This window comes from Macaca thibetana, chromosome 8, assembly GCF_024542745.1.
Source record: "Macaca thibetana thibetana isolate TM-01 chromosome 8, ASM2454274v1, whole genome shotgun sequence".
In the NCBI taxonomy this organism is placed as follows: Eukaryota; Metazoa; Chordata; class Mammalia; order Primates; family Cercopithecidae; genus Macaca; species Macaca thibetana.
Window position 1 is genome coordinate 18,371,241 of NC_065585.1, and position 14,002 is coordinate 18,385,242.

Sequence of the window (14,002 nt, forward strand, 5' to 3'; positions counted from 1 at the left end):
ATAGATAGATCAATATAGATAGATGATTGATAGATAATCATGCATGGGGATAATAAATATAAATTTCAAAAAATAATTACCTCTGGGGGTTGGCAAGAAGGAAAGTGGGATTGGTAAAACACTTGAATTTACACAAAAGTATTTTATAATAATTTTCAAAAGAGAAAAGAGACATTTCCTGCTTCTGTGTTGAGTGTGGCTGAATACACATAAAATAAATACTAAAAAGTATCCATAGGATTCAGCAATATGGATGACACTGGTGGCCTAAGAAGTATTTTCTTTCTTTCATGCAGCAAGCATACATGTGTGTTTATTCTTGGTAATCTGTTGCTATGTAACAAACTATCCAGAATTTAGAAGCTTAAAGTAGCAAGTGCTTATTATCTTAACAGTTTCTGAGGGTCAGGATCTCAGAAATGACATAACTGGGTGGCTCTGGCTAAGGCCCTTTCATGGGGTTGCAGTCATGATGTCATCTTGGGCTGCAGTCATCTGAAGGCTTGAATGGGGCTGGAAGAACTGCTTCCAATGTGACTTCCTCACAGGACTGGATAGTTAGTTGTGATGGTTGCCAGGAGGCCTGTTCCTCACCACGTGGACCTTTTAAGTGTCCTAGTGACATAGCAGTTGCTTCCTCTCTGAGAAACTGATTCAAAAAAGAAGTCATAACCCACACTATCTTTTATGACCTAGTTTCTAATATTGCATACTATCATTTCTGCTTTATTTTGCTCAATAGAAGTAAGTTGCAAAGGTGCAGTCCACATTCAAGATAGGGAGAATTAGTCTTCACCTCTTGAAGGGAGGAGTGTCAAAAAATGTATGGATGAATTTTCAAACCATCACAATGCATTATAAGATCTTTGTGCTCTGAGACATATAAATATAATATTAGATGTAATTTCTGCTGTCCAGAATACAATTTTGTAAAGGAGTTAAGTCACATACAAGGCAGTTCACATCCAAGCCCTGAAAGAGTAGGGGCAGTCAGATAGGCTGCTGATAAATAGTTCAGTGAAAGGAGATGGAAATCTTATCCCAGGGACCAGAAGACCTGGGATAAGCATATGGGATCATTGAAGATCCTAGCATATAAACAGCATGATAGGAACAGCATTGGTGAGTGCTTGGAATCACAGAAACTATGCATCCAAAGAATATTTTGTTTACCTTTATTATAGAAGACATCATATTGTATTAGAATATTGCTTATGGAGATTTTTCCCAGGTAGATAGAAATTCACATGCTATCCTCAGAGCCTTTGTGTTTCCTCAGAGCAAGGACTGAATATTCTCCATTTCTGTGCCCTCAGGAGCTATTCCTATACCTGGCACCTGGTAAGTCACTCATAATAGTTTGTTGAAGGAAATATGTGTTGAAAAATAGAATGAAAAAAATGAGTAAGTGAAAGACTGAGTGAACAAATGAATTATCTGCTGCCAAGATGCTGGCCCAGACCATTTGTGTGGGAGAACAGAAACAGGATGGACACATAAGAAGTGAAAAAGAGTGCAGAGGGTTGAGATTCCTTGGTCTACATGAAGGCCAAAGCATAACCAGAATGAATACCAGCCTCCACTGTCTCAGAGGCAAGGGAACAGTCCCTCTGGTCTTGCAGAATTCCTACCATAAAATGTCCAAAAGCCAATCAACTTCTAACTGTCCTTCTCTAGATAAGCAGACATAGCTGCCTCTCCCTACCTGCCTTTACTCAGAAATTATCATCTTTTCCTGTCTTTCAGTTGCCCACCCCGAACCCTATACTATTTATAGGCTTCTGATCTAAATCTTCACTTTGTCCTAGACCACTAGCATTTATAGGAGTGTGATGTGAAGATCATCAGAAAAAAAAAAAAAATGGCACTTGGAGGGGATGAGGATAGGTCTATGCCTTAACACACTGGAAAAGCATTGAACTCTTTACAATCCTCCCCCAAACCCCATGATGGACAATGTATAAATTCTGGCAGTAAAGAATTCTATTTAACATTTTTAAAAAGTTTGCTTCTCAAATGTGTTTGACCTCAGGATGCTTTTCATTATAAAACTAATGATGATGAGAATGATAATATAATGTAACTGACTGCTTTTTATATGTTCACCATTGTGCTGAGAACTTTGTGTAACCTATCCATTGACCCTCAGTAGAATTTACGATGTGAATATTCTTACCATTCCTATGTATAGATGAAGAAATCACAATACAGAGAGTTTAAATAACAACCCCAGGCAAAGAACTAGGAAGTAGCCAAGATGAGATCTGAATCCACATCTACTTGGTTCCAGGGCCTATGGTTTAACGCCAAATAAACCATTCTGTCCTGGAGAATATTTTCCGAAAAGCATGGTCCTAACCTCTTTTCAAATGCATCCTCCCTCTTCTCCACCTTGTGCCCTGATAATGTGCCCTCCCCTCCTCATCTTTGGTGCTCATCTTCTAGTCTTCCTGCCAGGTTTTCCTAGTTCATTGTAGGCTCTCAACAAATATCGCATGAATAGATGCATCCTCTCCAATGCTAATTAAGTAGTTGAAAGTACTACCATGAGAAAACTCATACAAACATGTATGTGTGTATCTTGTCAATTCAATGCTTGTAGAATATGTTATATTTTTCTCGTGATTTTTTTTTTTCAAGATGGAGTCTCGCTCTATCGCCAGGCTGGAGTGCAGTGGCGCAATCTTGCCTCACTGCAACCTCCGCCTCCCTGGTTCAAGAGATTCTCCTGCCTCAGTCTCCCGTGTAACTTGGACCGCAGGCACATGCCAACATGCCTGGCTAATTTTTGTATTTGTAATAGAGATGAGATTTCACCATGTTGGCCAGGATGGTCTCCATCTCTTGACCTTGCGAGCTGCCTGCCTTGGCCTCCCAAAGTGCTGGGATTACAGGCGTGAGCCACTGTCTCATGAATTTTTTAAAAAGAATCTCATGCAGAGCTTCCTGACTGCTTGCATTATCTTCATCAATATTCTGCATCCCAGAGGGCTCCAGTAAAATCTGTTTGGCTGATTAATCCTCACTTTCACCATAATTAAAAGTAAGACTCAGTCGCTGCTTGAGCAGCCCTCAGTTGGATAAGAATTCACACAGTGGTCTGTCTACTCTAATCCATAGCAGGGCAGTTCATGAAAGGGAAAGCTGCAAACTGTTCAAAGGTGGGGCCAACTGAGAATCCAAGGAAAGAAGCACCAAACAATAGAGTGATCAGGCTAAAGCTTTTATTCATTCATTCATTCATTCATTCATTCATTTATTATTCCAAAGCGTTTATTAGGGGAACTTACACACAAGGCTTCAGCGTGTCCTCACAATGGACACAGAACGAAAGAGATGTTCTACTTCATTAAGTCCACATCAAGAAGGTTGAGGTATGGAGTTTGTATAAGGGTTTAAGAGATTTGGCTAAAGCCACAGGCAGTTTCTTTCAATATTTTGAACAACCTAAACACCTTCATCAGTGCCTTAGAATGTTCAAGCCCCCAGCTCGGGTTCAAGCCAACAGGTGAAATCATGCAGCTGGATAGGTCAAAATACCTTTTGTTTCTCAGTCAGGATAGAGAAAAAAGTGGGGAAAACTGAAGAAGGCTACACCCCTCCTCACACAGACACACACACACACACACACACACACACACACACACACAGATTACTGTGTTACAATGTTAGAGGGGCCATCACAAAAGTCTCAATACCTCTCTCTTTTCAGTTCACAAGAAGCAGCTAAATGTGGGCTGACACACAGTTCTGAAAAGACAGGTAGAAATGTGCTTGCTAATCATTTTCTAGGCATCCCTCCTAGTCTTCTTATCTGGCTACCTAGAGGAAATCTTCGACCTCACCTTGGGAGTGCTCAGTGTCTCTCCTCCTGAAAAAGACCGTCAAGCTGGTAACCTGAAAAATCTCTCCAAATGACCTGCAGGTGTCTGGGCTAACAAAGGAATTCCACGTGAAATATGAATATCCTTTACTGAATGTGAACTTTTGACTGTGTCAAAGTCCTCACCAGCCCTCTCCATGTGTTCCCTGCTTTCTCTGTTTTATTGTTATTGTTATTGATAGTCTTCAGCCAGACTTGAGACTGCCTTCTGAAAGCACTGTTCCTCCCTCCCTAGAAAGTCATTAGTGTGCATCTTACGGCCTTGGAGATGATTAAAGGATGATTTCTATTCCCTTCTAGTCATTTGTCATTTTGCCTTGGATCATAACAGTCTAGGGTAAGTTTACAGGGAGATTTAATCAAGAGACTGGAGTAGAATTGTACAAGATGTCTCTCCCGAGATAGGGGAATGGGAAAGGATGCAAAGATTAGGCAGACCCATTCCCCACCATTTCCTGGGTATGGGATTCTAATCAAGTCCCTTCCCCTCTATGAGCCTCAGTCACCTCATCTGGAGAATATGAGATTAACAAGCTGATGCTCATAAACACACCAGGCACAGATGTGGCTGCACACAGCAGGTGCTCCACAAGTGAGAGGTTTCCTCCAGCCTTGCTTTTAAAGAAGACTCCGAGTGCTGTCATTCTAGGACAACTGTTTACCAAGTGGGTAAAGTCTGGCATCTACAGAGACATAGCCTGGGATGCCTCCAGAAGATCATGGAGAACAACTCGAGGGCTGAAAGCAGCAGAGCTTTCAAACATCTCCATTTATAAGGGGTATATAAATTAGTTAAATTAATAGAGACAAAAAGTAGAATGCTGGTTTCTGGGGACTTGTTTGGTAACAGGTAGAGAGTTTTTTTGCAAGATTAAAAAGTTCTGGAGATCTATTTTCACACTAATGTGAATACACTTAATGCCGTAGAACAGCACACTTTAAAATGGTTAAGGTGGTAAATTTTATGTTATGTGTTTTTCAATGTGAGATTGCTTAACCCAGATGAAACACTAATCAACCCCACTCTGGCCTATTGTTCTGTAACCAAAGAGAGGCTAGGAGACCATCCCTAGGAGAGAAGAGACCTCCTTGTTGGTTATAGCTGTGCACTCTGGGAGGGAATTGAGATTTTGAGAAGCAGCTCTGTGCCAGGGTCTGGGGCATGGCGAGGTGAATAAGGCACAGTCCCTGTATGCACACAGGTTTTTTGGCACAATGAAAAAGGAGCTGTTCCAGGACTGTGTGCATTGTGCTGTAAGAGAGGAATTCCCTCTACCAGGAATGCAGGGTAGGGAAGGCCTCCAAACCATGGGATTAGGGGCTAGGCATTCAGAATGTTCAAGAGTTTCTTCAACAGAGAGGCTGCCCAGACTGAGGGAAGAGGAGGAGCAAGAACCTAAAGAAACAGAATGAAGTGGGAGTGGGGAGCGACTCTAAAAAGGTAATGTGGGCCAGATGGTAATGAGCCTCACATGCAGTGTTAAGATGCTCTGGCAAACGATTATCACTGAAAGGCTCTTTTTTTCTTTTTCTTTTTCTTTTTCTTTTTGAGATGGAGTCTCGCTCTGTCGCCCAGGCTGGAGTGCAGTGGTGCGATCTCGGCTCACTGCAAGCTCTGCCTCCCGGATTCACGCCATTCTCCTGCCTCAGCCTCCCAAGTAGCTGGGACCACAGGCACCCGCCAATGCGCCCAGCTAATTTTTTGTATTTTTATAGAGACGGGGTTTCACCTTGTGAGCCAGGATGGTCTTGATCTCCTGACCTCGTGATCTGCCTGCCTCAGCCTCCCAAAGTGCTGGGATTACAGGCGTGAGCCACCGCGCCCGGCACTGGAAGGTTCTTAAGCAGTGAATGACATCAAATCTACTTGTCCTGAATACCTCTTTTTGTCAGATTTCAGAATTTGATTAACAAGGTTATGCTCTCTTGAAAACTTCCAGTAAACAGTAATTGTTCTTTAGCATTTGGAAAATATTTTTACATTCACTATTATATTTATTATTTAAATAAGTAATAATGTAATACATCTAATACAGTCATATATCAGTGCCTTTTGACTGGAAAGAAAAGAAACATATTCTGCTAAGAATTAAAGAGATAACTGAAGAATTGATTACCAAACGTCAGGAAATGAACAGTCCCAGGCTCCATGGTGCATGAAGGAATGCCCTGCCCTAGAGGATGCAACATGAGGATGAGTCAGGACCAACCATTTCCTTTTTAATGTTTTTTCCCACATTTTATAGTTTTTAAAACATAAAGACAAACATAGAAAATAATAAACATTATTTATATATATTTATAAACTGAGTTCCCAACATTCCAGGACTACCAAATCATTACATGTTGTCATACTTGTTTTAATCAACTATTAAAGATACAATGGAAGGTACTCTGAGTTTCCTCTCCTATCTCATTTCATATTCCTCTCTCAACGGTCATGACACTCATCCTTTACGTACGTGTTTCTATTATTTTATTATATGTTTGGATACATACAAAATATATGGCATTGTTTCTCAACTTGCCTTTTTTGCTCAACATTTTTATTTTGAGTTTTGACCAAATTTACTCATCCAGGCTTAGTTCGCTCATTTTCATTGAAGTATAATAGCCCATTAACTAGATGGGGGTGTCCAATCTTTTGGCTTCCCTGGGCCACACTGGAGGAAGAAGATTTGTCTTGGGCCACACATCAAATACACCAATGCTAAGGATAGCTGATGAGCTAAAAAAAATCGCAAAAAAAGGCCGGGCGCGGTGGCTCACGCCTGTAATCCCAGCACTTTGGGAGGCCGAGACGGGCAGATCACGAGGTCAGGAGATCGAGACCATCCTGGCTAACACGGTGAAACCCCGTCTCTACTAAAAATACAAAAAACTAGCCGGGCGAGGTGGCGGGCGCCTGTAGTCCCAGCTACTCGGGAGGCTGAGGCAGGAGAATGGCGTAAACCCGGGAGGCGGAGCTTGCAGTGAGCTGAGATCCGGCCACTGCACTCCAGCCTGGGGCACAAAGCAAGACTCCGTCTCAAAAAAAAAAAAAAATCGCAAAAAAAAAAAAAAAAAAAAAACTCATAATGTTTTAAGAAAGTTTACAAATGTGTGTTGGACTGCATTCAAAGCCATCCTGGGCCACATGCAGCCTGAGTGCAGTGGGTTGGACAAGCTTGATCTAGATAATTCTCCATCTTCTTCCTCCTTCCCTCCTCCTCTTCCTCCTCCTGCTCCTGTTTTCTCTCTGTTTCTGTCTCTCTTTTTATTTTGTTTCTTAGACACTGAAATGAACTATGGTAAGGATTGTTAGGAAGTATTCTTAGATACACATAAAGCGAGGAGGGGAAGACTGAGAAGAGGGAGAGTTGAACTGAGATTTGGCTGTGGCAGGGGTCTCAGCCTATTCCACAGGGAGCTTTGGAAATGCGATGGCCTTCAGAGTTGTCCCAAATGGAGGTGAAGTGTCCTTAGTATGACCAGATTAACCAATCGTTAGCCATTGTGCCCTGGGAAGAAGCATAGCCTTGGGCGAGCCAGTTCTTAGTGCGCAAGGGCAGTTCCTAGTTTTGAGCCTTCGGCCCCTGGAAATGCAAGCACTGGGGAAGCTGTGTGCCAGTCCGAAGAGAGGATCTGGGCAGAGGACCTGAGTATCCACCACAGACTGATATGGTTCTTTGGCACTCAACATTTATTCTATCCTTCTTCCAGTGTGACTTGTAATGGAAAGCCCAGAAAGCTCCCAACTATATTTCTCAGCCTCCCTTAGAAGTAGTGCTGTAGATGTAGCTTAGTTTGCACCTGTGTGAGATTCAAAAGGAAGATGTGAGATGGACGCTGTGTTTCTGCTCCTGCATTTCTGCTGGCAAGCAGAGGCTGGAGGGAAAGGACAGAGCAGGTGGCTTTTCTGCACCAGTGATGGCAGAGATTCCAGTGTCCATGCATTAGCTTTGTGGGTGTTGAGAAACAACCAAGGGGGGCATCCTTTCTGCAGAGGCAGGTCACACAACAGAGGCAGCATGTTCTAGAATCAGCAGCTCGAGCTTCTTATCTTGGCAACTTCCTGCTTGTGGTCATGGCAGGTTGGTTCTGGAGCCAGAGGTATGCTGATCTCAGAGGAGGCAGCCGCTGTTTGTTGGGGCCCAGTTCTGAGGTGTGACTCTGGAGGCCGTACCAGACATCTCTAGGCTATTTCTTCAGTGCTTCCCTCAAGGATTCTCTAAGCCACTTACTACCCTTAAATGTTCCCCTCCTCACTTAAGTCACCCAAGTGATTTCAAGGTCCTGCACCTGAAATCTGACTAATTTACATTGGTTATTTACAATTTTATTTAGTAATTTGTATTAGATATTTGGATTTTTTTCTAACTACTTATATTAGTCCATTTTTACACTGGTGATAAAGACATACCTGAGACTGGGAAGAAAAGGAGGATTAATTTGATTTACTGTTCCACAAGGCTGGAGAGGTCTCATAATCATGGCAGAGGGCAAAAGGCACTTCTTTCATGGTGGCAATAAGAGAGAATAAGGAAAAAGCAAAAGTGGAAACCCCTGATAAACCCAACAGATCATATGAGACTTACTCATTGTCACAAGAATAGCACAAGAAAGACTGGCCTCCATGATTCGATTACCTCCCCCGGGTCCCTCCCACAACATATGGGAATTCTAGAAGATACAATTCAAGTCGAGATTTGAATGGGGACACAGCCAAACCATATCATTCTGCCCCTGGCCCCTCCAAATCTCATGTCCTCACATTTCAAAACCAATCAAGCCTTCCCAACAGTCCCCCAAAGTCTTAACTCATTTCTGCATTAACCCAAAAGTCCACAGTCCAAAGTCTCATCTGAGACAAGTCAAGTCCGCCTAAGAGCCTGTACAATCAAAAGCAAGCTAGTTACTTCCTAGATACAATGGGGATACAGGTATTGCGTAAATACAGCCATTCCAAATGGGAGAAATTGGCCAAAACAAAGGGGTTACAAGGCCCATGCAAGTCTGAAATCCAGCAAGGCAGTCACATTTTAAAGCTCCAAAATGATCTTCTTTGACTCCAGGTCTCACATCCAGGTCATGCTGATGCAAGAGGTGGGTTCCCATGGTCTTGGCCAGTTATGCCCCTGTGGCTTTGCAGGGTACCGCTTCCCTCCTAGCTGGTTTCACAGGCTAGCATTGAGTTTCTGCTGTTTTTCCAGGCATTTGGTGCAAGCTATTGGTGGATCTACAATTCTGGGGTCTGGAGGACAGTGGCCCTCTTCTCACAGCTCCACTAGGCAGTGCTCCAGTAGGGACTCTATGTGGGGACTGCAACCCCACATTTCACTTCTGCACTGCCCTAGCAGAGGTTCTCCATGAGGGACCCACCCCTGCAGCAAACTTTTGCCTGGGCATCCAGGCATTTCCATATATCTTCTGAAATCTATGCAGAGGTTCCCAAACCCCAATTCTTGACTTCTTTGTACCTCGGGCTCAACATCACATGGAAGTTGCCAAGGCTTGGGGCTTCCATCCTCTGAAGTCACAGCCCAAGCTGTACATTGGCACCTTTCAGCCATGGCTGGAGCAGCTGGGACACAGGGCACCAAGTCCCTAGGCTGAACACAGCATGGAGATTCTGGGCCTAGCTCACAAAACCATTTTTTCCTTCTGGGCCTCTGAGCCTGTGATGGGAGGGGCTGCTGTGAAGATATCTGACATGGCCCGGAGACATTTCCCCATGGTCTTGGGGATTAACATTAGGCTCCTTGCTACTTACGCAAATTTCTGCAGCCGGCTTGAATTTCTCCCCAGAAAGTGGGTTTTTCTTTTCTACTTCATCATCAGGCTGCAAATTTTCCGAACTTTTATGCTCTGTTTCACTTTTAGAATGAAATGCTTTTAACAGCAACAAATTAACATCTTGAATGCTTTGCTGCTTAGACATTTCTTCCACTAGATACGCTGAATCGTCTCTCTCAAGTTCAAAGTTCCACAAATGTCTAAGCCAGGGGCAAAATGCCACCAGTCTCTTTGCTAAAACATAACAAGAGTCACCTTTGTGCCAGTTCCCAACAAGTTTCTCATTTCCAAATGAGACCAACTTGGTCTGGATTTTATTATCCATATCACTATCAGGCTTTTGGTCAAAGCCATTCCATAAGTCTCTAGGAAGTTCCAAACTTTCCCACATTTTCCTGTCTTCTTCTGAGTCCTCCAAACTGTTCCAACCTCTGCCTGTTACTCAGTTCCAAAGAAGCTTCCACATTTTTGGGTATCTTTTCAGCAATACCCCACTCCTGGTACCAATTTACTGTATTAGACTGGTTTTATATGGACAAATGTCTTCTGATAAAGACATACCCGAGTCTGGGAAGAAAAGGAGGGTTAATTTGACTTACAGTTCCACAAGGCTGGGAAGGTCTTATAATCATGGTGGAGGATGAAAGGCACTTGTTATATGGTGGCAGCAAGAGAGAATGAAAAAGAAGCAAAAGCAGAAACTCCTGATAAACCCATCACATCTCGTGAGACTTATTCACTATCACGAGAATAGTACAGGAAAGACAAGCCCCCATCATTCAATTACCTCTCCCTGGGTTCCTCCCACAATACATTGGAATTCTGGGAGATACAATTGACATTGAGATTTGAATGGGGACACAGTCAAAACATATCACTGCTACTAAGAGCAATGCTGAAATAAATATCCCTACACATACCATCTCTTAAATATATGCAAGAATTTCTCTGGGGCACAAGGGCATGTCTTCAGCATTAATAGGCAGTGCCGCAAAGCTATTTTATCATCTTATGCTCCCCCTAATGTAGCACTACAATGTTTCGCTCAAAGCCAGTATCTAAGAACATTAAGTGAGGACCAGCTTCTTGAAAATTGCAACTTTAAGCAAAACGATGTATAATAAATTCATTTTTTTAATCAACATTATCACAAAACGACCTTGGATGAAATGACCTTGAATGAAACAACTTTGATTAAAAAGATGTTATTCAAGGACCTGCTGTATAAGAGTTTGATTTCTTATCCCTCACCCCTGAACTCTCCTGCCTTTCCAAGTCTCCAATAAATCTATAAAAACAAAAAATTTAATTTTAAAAGAGTTTGATTTCTCTAACATCATTGCTAACCCCTGGAACTCATATATTTTTATATTTGCCAGTCAGTGTGAAGTGATATCTCTGTTGTTTTATTTCCTCTAATAATTAGTGAGAGTAAGCATTTTTTCATATGTTTATTCATCATTCATTTTTCCTCTTCTGTGAACTCTCATTCACATCCTTTGTGGATTCTTCATCTTAGTTGTTCTTCCTTTTCTTATTGATTTGCAAAATTTATTTATGTATTCTGGGCTCTAATTCTTTGTTCATTATGTGTGTTGTAAATATAGTCTCCAATCGGTGGCTTGTCTTTTAACTTTTTATGGTATCTTTCAATTATGCAGAGGTTTTAAATATTTTAAGGTGGTTTAGAATTATTGCCTATGGTGATATTGGACAAATATCAGAAAGAGTTGTGGGGTCAAATTCCAAACTCTCACTCACTGATGTCCATGGCTTCAGGTACCTTTATGCAAAGAAATGTGTATCTTTTTGAGCTAAGTAGTGCAATTATGGTTATGTTTTTTTTTCTTAACATTCAATCTAATTTGCCATTGCTTTGTACCAAGAGAATACATGAGTCATTCCACTTAAGATTCAAATTCTAGGAAAAAACAGATAATCTAGCTAGTGTAGCTTGAATAATATGCTCTCTCTTGGCCAGGAGATTGTGGGTCATCTTGACTGATGCAGTTCTACCAACTGTGTCAATGGAAGAGGAGGAGATCCCCAAATCAGAGCCCTGATGCAGTCTTCAGATATAGGCAAAATGGAACCTGGGCAGGCAAAACGATCGATGTGGCTTCAAGTGCTTGGCAATATGATATTGAATAAATAATTGCTATTTCTTAGTTGTAGTAACTAGAGAGTTTTGTTTTGCAAAATGATAAAATAGCATCAACTCTGGATAACATATTTACATATGGCACAATGGAAGCATAAAAAAAAACAAAACCTCAAATCAGTCAAAGGCATTAGAGAAGGATTCAGAGGAAGTAACTAGTGCTTCAGTCAAAAATCAGGGGAGATTTTCTAGGCTGAGGAAACAGCACATACAAAGAAAGGGAAATGTAATAGGCAAGTCATAATCAGAGAGCTCCAAGTAGTTTAGTATGGTAGGCATGTGAACCGCAAGGACGGATGGTTATAGGTAAAGACAGAGAGGAACAACGTGTCTTATAACCATTCACTAATAGATGTCTTTGGAAAGAAATAAAGGAGTGTGGGGAGGTATTTCTAATGATAGAAGCTAAAATAAGAATATTGAAATTTAGGTGTTAAAATATCTCAGGCTTCATGGAGACTAGCACACTGTCTCCCAGCTGTTTCAAGTTCCCACCATCAGAGAAAACTACCAACCAGGAAGGACGTGAGCGAGGTGTAGCTCATCTTCTGTTCTTGGATTAAATGTATAGATCTCCATCTGCAGTGATGTACCAACAAGCCCTAAAGTTAGAAAAGCATATGAGAGTCCTAGGCAGAAAGAACTTAGAACCTAGATTTTTTTGTACAATCAAATATAATGTTCTTGTTCAAAATACTTCCTGATTATTGTTTTAGGACACAGTAACACCTTACTTATAGACATGCCTGTGGCATAGAAAAGTGGAGAGGGTATAAAATGTGGTGTCAGCTGCCCTGGGTTTCCACCCAGCCTCTGCCACTTGCCAGTTATGTGGCCTTGGACTTCTCCAAACTTGAGTTTTCACACTTGCGAAATGGTGATTAAAACACCTACGGAGCCCACCAACACCCAAAGCAGATAAGTAAACAAAACTTAGCTCTCTACATATACTTATATATAGCAGTTGTTCCTAAGAATTAATTACATAGCGCTGCTTTTAAAATGCGCTTACAAATATAGAGTTGATCTTTCTTTGTTTTGAAATTGTATAGTGTTTCCAATCTGTAGGTTAAAAATCAGTTAAAGTGATTTTGACTACCATTAAAAACAATAATAAAAACAAAATGAAGTCTAAGAGATTGAAACAGCATCAAGTGGAGTAGACTCAATGAGAAAATACTAAAGTAATACCAAAATATGGAGTGTTTTTGTTTCAAAAGTCTGTGTATATGTTTCTTTCTTTTTTTTTTTTTTTTTTTTTTTTTTTGAGATGGAGTTTTGCTCCTGTTGCTCAGGCTAGAGTGCAATGGCATGGTCTCAGCTCACTGCAACCTCTGCCTCCCAGGTTCAAGGGATTCTCTTGCCTCAGCCTCCCAAGTAGCTGGAATTACAGGTGCCCGCCACGACACCCTGCTAATTTTTATATTTTTAGTAGAGGCAGGGTTTCACCACGTTGGCCAGGCTGATCTTGAACTCCTGACCTCAGGTAATCTGCCAGCCTCGGCCTCCCACAGTGCTGGGATTACAGGTGTGAGCTACTGAGCCTGGCTTTTTTTTTTTTTCTTTTGAGACAGAGTCTCACTGTGTTGCCCAGGCTGGAGTGCAGTGGTGTGATCTCGGCTCACTCCAACTTTCACCTCCTGTGTTCAAGCGATTCTCCTGACTGAGCCTCTGGAGTAACTGGGATTACAGCACGCATCACCATGCCCAGCTAATTTTTGTATTTTTAGTAGAGACGGGATTTTGCCATGTTGGCCAGGCTGGTCTTGAACTCCTGACCTCAGGTGATCTGCCCACCTTGGCCTCCCAAAGTGCTGGGATTACAGGCGTAAACCCCTGTACTCGGGCTTGTTTTTTTGTTTCTTGGAGTGTGTGTGTGTGTGTGTATGTGTGTGCACACGTGCATGTGTATCAGGTGATTAGGATAAATAATTGGCATGACTTGTAAATAAATTTTGAATGAGATGACCCAAAACTTAAACTAGGACTTTGGGCTCCAAGTCTAACTCTCTTGCTGACAATAGATACTTAACCAATATTGGGAAGGATTAGATGCCCCATGAGTTCTTAGTGAATATTAATTACTAGTCATGAAATGAGTGATGGAAATTGCCAATTGAGAAACCAAAGCATTCCTCGGAATTAATGTCCTGATGGGAAGAAATGATGTCCCAGTGAATAGC

The 14,002-nt window shown here is 41.8% G+C and overlaps 2 long non-coding RNA genes across 2 annotated transcripts in view; one reads left to right on the plus strand and one right to left on the minus strand.

Moving 5' to 3' along the window:
- LOC126961718 (uncharacterized) overlaps window positions 1-14,002 on the minus strand; it is a 161,272-nt gene that overhangs the window by 19,449 nt on the left and 127,821 nt on the right. The gene's annotated exons all lie outside the window — the stretch shown is intronic.
- Window positions 1,016-3,878, plus strand: LOC126961719 (uncharacterized). The gene is made up of 3 exons (XR_007728399.1): window positions 1,016-1,122; window positions 1,280-1,341; window positions 3,793-3,878. It is a non-coding gene; the product is annotated as an uncharacterized LOC126961719 (long non-coding RNA).